Genomic DNA, 7,910 nt, shown 5'->3' with positions numbered 1-7,910 from the left:
GGCCAACTGACATCAGTGCAGGATGCATGGTTCGGAGAGCTCATTCCACAACATCCCACAGATGCTCTATGGGATTAAGATAGGGGGAGCAAGGGGGCCATTTCATATGTTACATGTCTGTGGATTGTTCCTTCAGCCTTGTCCTGGAAAATAAAATCCCTGTCTGGGTAGAAGTGTTGCATTGTGAGGTGTAATTGGTCCCCTAACACCTCCTAATACACAACGGATGTCACATGGCGGTCCATAGAAACCAATGGTCCCAGTCCATGCCAACAGAAGCAATCCCACACCATACAACACCCAGCTGTACAGCACTCACCATGCAGGAAGGGTCCATAGCTTCGTGCTGTTGGCATCACACATGCACACGCCCTTCACAGTGGTGTAGCAAAAATCGTGATTCATTGGACCAACACACCTTTTTCCAATCATCCATGGTCCAATCAGCGGGCTCGTGGGTCCAAGCTAGACGAAGTCGGTGGTGACGCTTCATGAGGAGTGAGTGACAAGTGGGCGGTCTGCTGTGGATCTTCATGCGTGCCAGTGTGCGCTGCACAGTTGCATGAGATATGGGCATTGTGCATCCACTGTTGTATTGGTCCCGTAATTCCTGGATGCTGATGGTGCATTCAGCTGTCACGAGCTCTTTGATTCGACCCTCTCCCCATGATGTCACCTTCCGTATGCCCTTGCAATTCTGCCTCTTGGTGGTGATTGCCCCGATTTCTTGCCACTCTTTGTACATCTTCACTACACTGGAATGGGTGCATCCAACCAGTCATTATCTGGGTATTGATGCACCTGATGCTCGGGCATCCACAATGATGCCCTTTTGGAATGACGTTAAATCCTGACCACCTCCCATTTTAATGTGTGCTGTTTGACTAACATGTAGCGTTGTGTCTATACATTCACCATGATACTTCCAGTTGAGATGGTCATGTGACCAGAGCAGCTGCTGGGCCGTTCCTTGTTGTTTTGGATGGGTGCTCGCAATTCCTTGAAGGTCAGTATAGAACAGTGACGTGCGGTGACGTTAACACTTGGGGTAGCAGTCAGTGGCGTGCTCAAGGGGGGGGGGGGGTGATTGGTGTGGGTCACACCTCTCCTTCCTTTAGGGCCAGTATTCCTACAAAAAAGAAGAATGTCAATAACAGGAAAAGATTGCAAAATTATGAATGAGTACTAGAAAAAAGTACACGTAACCCCCACCCACATTCGAAAATAAAAAAAAAACTATTTGATTTGACTCTAAGCCAGAGATCCTGGGTTCGAATCTCGGATTGGCCATTTGTGTTCTTTGTGTGTGTCCCTTCATCAATTTTGTCGTACCAAAGGTGGCGGAAAAGCGAAGTAAAATAAACCAAATTGAGCAATCAATCAATGATTTGATTTCATTTTTGTTACTTAGCATCGCTTTTTTGTCACATTTGGTTAATTGCGAAGATGATACGATGAAATTGATGAAGGGACGAGCACAGGGAACGCCCATGCCCGGGTCGGGGTTCGAACCCGGAAATCCTGGTGTCGTAGCGTGCTGTGATAACCACTCCCCCGCGCTTGGTTGATTTGGTGACAGGTAACAAAACACAACATACTTTTTTGTAGTTTCTTCAATGATATTCATTTGATTTTTTGAGTTCTGAGATACATTTTTTATTCCAAATTATTTCATTATTCACTGCAACACATAGGACAAGAATGCGCACTCATCACGGGTTCGAATCCTGGCCTGGATTGTTCATATGAGGTCCCTTAACCAATTTCATCATATTATCACTCAATCCTCATTTTCGCGAAACCAAATGTGGCAGAAAAGCGAAGTAAAATAAACCAAACCAACAACAATATGAACACGCGTTCTCTTGCCCAAATAAATACATCCGTATTTATGACTGTTAGAGACCAAGAGTAGTATATTTAAATAAAACACTACTAAAACGAGAGTCAGAGAGAGACTGAGCACATATTTGTAATTTAATCATTATATATTCCATATTTTAAAAAGAAAAAAAAAGAAAAGAATGAAAGCATAACATTATTGTCTGCAAATAACACGTTCCCATTTCATAAATAATAAAACTACATCCCATATTATACATACATATTGTAAAACGTGTAAAAGGTTGTGTAAATACAGAGAACATAAGTACTACAGAAAATTTTACCCTGAATTCTTCAGAGGATTTACAAAAAAATCTGTGAGAAACCAATCCCCTATCTGTCCTATAGGAGATAGACTGGGGGACCTGAAAGCCTGGGCTTCAACCATTGCAGCGGGGGGACGAGGGGACAAGAGAGGTAGAGGTAGAAATCTTCCTTTTCCTTGGGCCGGCCGTTTCTACCTGGAAACTGGTCTGGCAGAAGAAGAGTGAGCTAGGGTATCCAGCCAGCTTTGCCCGCGGAGAACACCGATGGACGAGAAGCGCGTGGAAAAGAAAGTGTTGCGTATGAGCTGTGGTGGCTTTAACAAGACAATAAATATTGTGATTTGAATATAATTCGAGATGTGATATTGATTGATCTATCTCTGCTAGACTAGCTACTCCTCAGTGCACGTCACTGGTATAGAACAGGTCCTTTTCAAATTCTTCTTCATCTTGGGTTGGATGGTTGTATATTAGTGATACTTTTCTTCCAGATCTTGGTTTATTCTAAGGATTCTGGAGCTCACTGGTTCCTAATCTATTGCTTTCCACTATATTGTTCTTCAAGGATAATTGCTACTAATTCCTTTGTCCTTTTTTTATAATGTATTCCTGAGTACTTTAGGAATATTATCTACAATCTTTTCTTCACTTCCTCTCATCTTGGTTTCACTAATTCTGAGTAGTTTGTTGGTGTATTTTCCATTTCTCTAATATCTCCATTTCCTTTCCTGTCATTAATATTGTTTTCCTATTATTGCCTTGGCTTCTGTTATTCTGTCCATTTTCTTCATACGATTTTCTTGAAAATTTAATTTTCACACAGCCCTTTGTCAAGCTAGACCAATGAGGGGGTTGCCTGCTCATGGATTCAAGGTAGGGCACATTTTCTATTAGGGTTTCTTACCTTAGCCTTGGAAGATCCCTTTTCCACCTGCAAGGCAGTAGTTTTATTACTGCAAGTGAGGCTCAATATTTTTTTTCCATACAAAAGAATGTCTTCACCAAAGATACCATTGAGGACTTCACTGCTGGCAATGCTGGCAAGGGTTCGTTACAAAGTACTACAAGTCAGAGGCAGCTAGACCAATGTCTTTTATGAGAGATGTTACTCCTCTATGATTTTAAATCATGTGAATGGTCTCGACAATACTCCCATCTTAAATTTGTATCAATGATGAAGAAGAAATATTTAAGAAACAAACCAAATGGCAATTCTGGATTACATCAAATATCAAGTTATATATTTAAAGGCTCTAGTAATAATTTAGTTCCAGTATTGAACCATACATATAATAAATCTTTAGAAAATATTGTATATCACACTGTGGAAGGAAAGTACAATTGTACTGCATTTGCAAAAAGTTTCAGGACAATGGCTATTATACTAGGAGAGAGGAGGAAAGAAGAAAAGAGGATAGAAGAGGAGGGGAGAAGAAATTAGAGGAAAGAAAAGAAGATGCAAGGGTTAGAGGAGAAAAAGGGAGAGAAGAGAAGAAAAAGATGAGAGGAGAGGAGAAGAGTGGAAAGCAGACTAAAAGAGAGGGAAAGAGAAGAGCAAAGAGGAAAGGAGAGGAGTGCAATGGAGTTGGGAGTTGAAGGCAGGAGACAGGGTATGAAATAATTGAAAACTGGTGGGGGGGATAAACTTCTTAATCTACAAACCCCCCTCCCCCACAAACATATGTGTAAAGTATATGATATACATATTTGTAATGTTATTAAAAGTAAAAATTAATTACTCAATTAGAAATATATTATTATTATTTACATAAAGGAAATTAATTTGTTACTTTTGTTCATATCAGATATTGTAAAGCAACTAACTAATTCCTTTACTGACTGGTTAAAGATGTTAGTAAATTATGAAATAGTTGAAGTATTTTTATTATGTGTAAGTTTTTGTTTAGTTTGTGCTTTATGTTAACATAAATCAATTATATTTCATAGTTATTATTGTCTCGCATTCTTGTTTCACTTTTATTGTGTGTAATGATGTAGATCTGTTAATGATCTCTTGAGAGAGAAAGCATTCAATACTCACAACTACACTAATTTGTGTTTGTTTTCAACATTATTCTTAGTAAAGTATATTTGAAATTAAAAGTAATTGCTTATCTTTCGTTTGTTATAACAACCCCCCCCCCCGGGAAATTTTTGGCGGGGGGAAATCCCCCATCCCCCCAGGATTTTGCACCCTGGCAGGAGAGGAGATAAGAGGAATGGAGAGTGGGGTTAAGAGAAGAGGCAGAGATATGATAGGAGAGAGCAGGAGGGAATATGATATAGGAGTTGAGGTGAGGAGAAGAGAGGAGAGAAGTGGGAGAGAAGGAGAGGAGACAAAAGGAGAGGAGAGGTTGTTCCAGAAGATATTGCTTGAGTGTCGAGAATTGATGCATCGATCGAATTAGCAACATGCAACAATCAGGTGATTTAATATATTCTTGGGCCTTTTGGTTGAGTTGAGAGGAAGATCTGCATAAGATTTTCGATTTTACCTGTGATTACACCACTAAACACATGAATTTAATGTTCATGTTTACAACAAGTATCCAAATGTCACGAGCCAGCATTAAATGCTATATCAGCAAACACCAGCCAAGTCCCCGGTGACGAGAGGTCACCGGAACAGTCGGAAGTTAGTGGCCGAGAGAGTCGGAAGTTAGTTGCCTTAGTGGTGTGACTCGTGGAGTGTGTCCGTGCGAAGGTTGGGCAGTGCCCAAAGTACACACCATCAACGGACCACACGGCACCAACACGACTAAGTCGATGGACCAGATCAGGTACGGTGATGACACGAGTTACTTAAGTATCAGTGTTTAGTAGTTCAAACCCGGCTTGAATTGCAAATTCTATTGAATATTGGTAAAGGGCAATGAGCATACTTTATTCCATCCCCCATACATTCATCCTCTCGCAGCCAAGCAGTTTAAGCCGGCGAACGGCCTAAATGTAACACAAACCTATTCCACTTCTCAGTTTTATGATTCTTTAATATTTCATTCCATTTCACATGGTGTGGAAGATGAACAAATTGGAATATGACAAAAATTTACAAAAGTTTCTGCCAGCAGAAATGTGAACGGAATTTGAACATATGACCATTAGGTTGACAATCCTGAATGGTAAACATCGTTATAAGTATAAACTATTATATAATAACTAAATAAATCACTCCCAATTTGTCCTGACTTATTAGAGATGGCCTTAGCTTCTCTTCTCTGGGCCCAAGTTGGCTGGGTTCATAGTACTTGTTAGGTCCACTTTATGCTCAGATAGGCTAATCAGGACTGGAACTACAGTTAAAAGTGTGATCCAAACCACAATGCACTCTCCCTGCCAGGGACTAAACCTGGGACTTATTGATTGCAAGGTGACAGCATTAATACAACACCATTGTATTAGAGCCTATCCATGATTCAATATTGCCAATTATTAAACATTACTAATGGAACAACAATATCCAACATCTTGGCATTAGCCTTAAATAAATCAAACAAATATACAAAACCATAGATTTCAATTTCTTGAAAATTGGTAAAGGTTGCTCTGCTTGATAGCCCTCTTTGCCCTCAAGTTTCTAGCTGGTTCACCAGTTTGTTTGTTTTTATGTCTTGAATATATTTAATTATTATTGCAAAATCATGTGTGTACACCAACAGTCAATCCCATCTTAAATATTTGTTATTACTATTTTTCAGTTAAACTGGCACATAAAGACAGTTGAAAAGGGATATCCTCAAAAGAAATTAGCTTCATTCAAAAAACAACCTGATAATTTTATGATATTGATTATCACCCTCCTGACTGTCACTTGTGGCTGTGTTGTTCTGATTACAATATGGTTATCTGTCACCAAGTTCCAGAGTAAAACTGCTAAATATGAACCACCAGCTGGTCTCTCATCTGAGGTATGTGGCAATCTTTGATATAATTATTTGTATATACAGAATGTTATGTAAATAATAGCTGATATTAGGAGGCAGATGTAGTTTGAATTTCTTATTCTTTTCATAGAAGTTAAATATTAAGCTTTCATGTCATAAATTTATTGACAATTATTTCAATATCAACCTCTCTAATGCTACTCATTAGTGCCTATAGGGGTGCAAGGGGTGGCCCTTTGTGAATACATCCAAATGTCAACCTCTCTCACACATAGTAAACCGTGGACTGCATTTTGCAGCCTAGCGAGGCTCTGGTGTCTGGACTTGCAGCCAGTATAATCCTCTGTGGGTCTTGCACGGTGTCATCCCTATGTTTGTGATTGTCTCTTCATCCATCTCATCTTATCAACATTCATCCTCGTCTTTGCAATTAGCCAAAAGTGCCAGAAAAGTGAAGTACAATAAAGTAAATTAATCAATCATTAATGTCTGTAATGTCTATTTTGAGAATTTATGCTTTTGTGGATGAAATCCTTGTACTTCTCAATTTTAGATTGATTGATTTGCTTTATTTTACTTTACCTCTTGTGCCACGTTTGGCTAATTTGCAAAGATGGAGATGAGTGATGAAATTGATGAATGGATATGCACAAACATCCATGCCCAGGCAAGGATTCGAACCCAGGACCCCTGGCATCGTAGAGGGATGTGCTAACCACTCTGCCATGGAGGCCAGGCTTACCAATTTTAGAGATCTCACCTAACCTGAATATTTCTTAATTATTTTATCTATATATGAATAGTTCACAGAGGTCTGCAACTCAGTTATGCGTAACTATGATTTATGAGATAAAACTACTTAGTTTATTATCAGTATTGTTAATCGTGAAGCTAGCTATAAGTGCTTTCTATTTATATAACTTCTTGTTATTTGCAAGAAGTATTTCACACTTCATCAACCTTTCCTTCTAAAAAGACAGTATGACCAGTTTAGTCATTCTTCCTGAAATTGATCTAGAAGTTTAGCAACAGAACAGTTTTAATTCTTTGTTTCTATGTTGGAGGTTTTAATCCATAATTTAATTGTACCAGAAGAACCAAGATAGAATGTGATCAATTATCAATCATAAGGTCTGTATTTACTTTAAATTCTGTCTATGTAGGCTCTTTTGTACTTAATACAATGTTGCAAAGGTTGAAAATGCTATCAGTAGGTCATAGCTCTGACGATAACAAATGAACATTTATGCAAGCTTGACATTTGCTGATCAATGTGTAAGGTCAAGTCTGCCCAATTGCATGGAATTAAATCGTAAAACATGATTTTAGTAGCTATTATATAGCTATAATCTTGTATTATTACTACTATTGTTATTATTTCACCTGGGTCTAATTCGGAAGAATTGAGTTCTGTAGCTGAAATTATGAAACAGGAAAAAATTACATATCCACACATTAATTTATATTCTATAATTCTTATCATTATTCATTGATAATTATCCAGGCTCATTCTGATGCCATTACTTAACTGAGTGTGTGTGTGTGTACATATACGTTAAATTTTATGTTTTGAGGGAGGGAGGGATGCTATATCCACTGTTCAATTCAGGTGTAAATAGGTATGTGTCATCGAGAATATGGAGTCAGATAATTGGTTTCAAGGGTTGGGTATTAAGGTTTTCTTGTTGGAGTTTATCCATGAAGACGTTTGCATAGGACATTTGCATTTACTAAAATTGATAAAGGGACACTCAAAAAGAACACCCATATGCAGGCCAGAATTCAAACTGCAAGCCCTAGTATCATACCATGCTATGCTAACCACTCCACCATGGAGGTCGACATTATGTACTTATCATCTGTAAGGTAGTATGCA

The sequence above is a fragment of the Lepisma saccharinum genome, chromosome 2, assembly GCF_977018435.1.
Source record: "Lepisma saccharinum chromosome 2, izLepSacc3.1, whole genome shotgun sequence".
Lineage (NCBI taxonomy): Eukaryota > Metazoa > Arthropoda > Insecta > Zygentoma > Lepismatidae > Lepisma > Lepisma saccharinum.
This window is presented reverse-complemented; position numbering follows the sequence as displayed.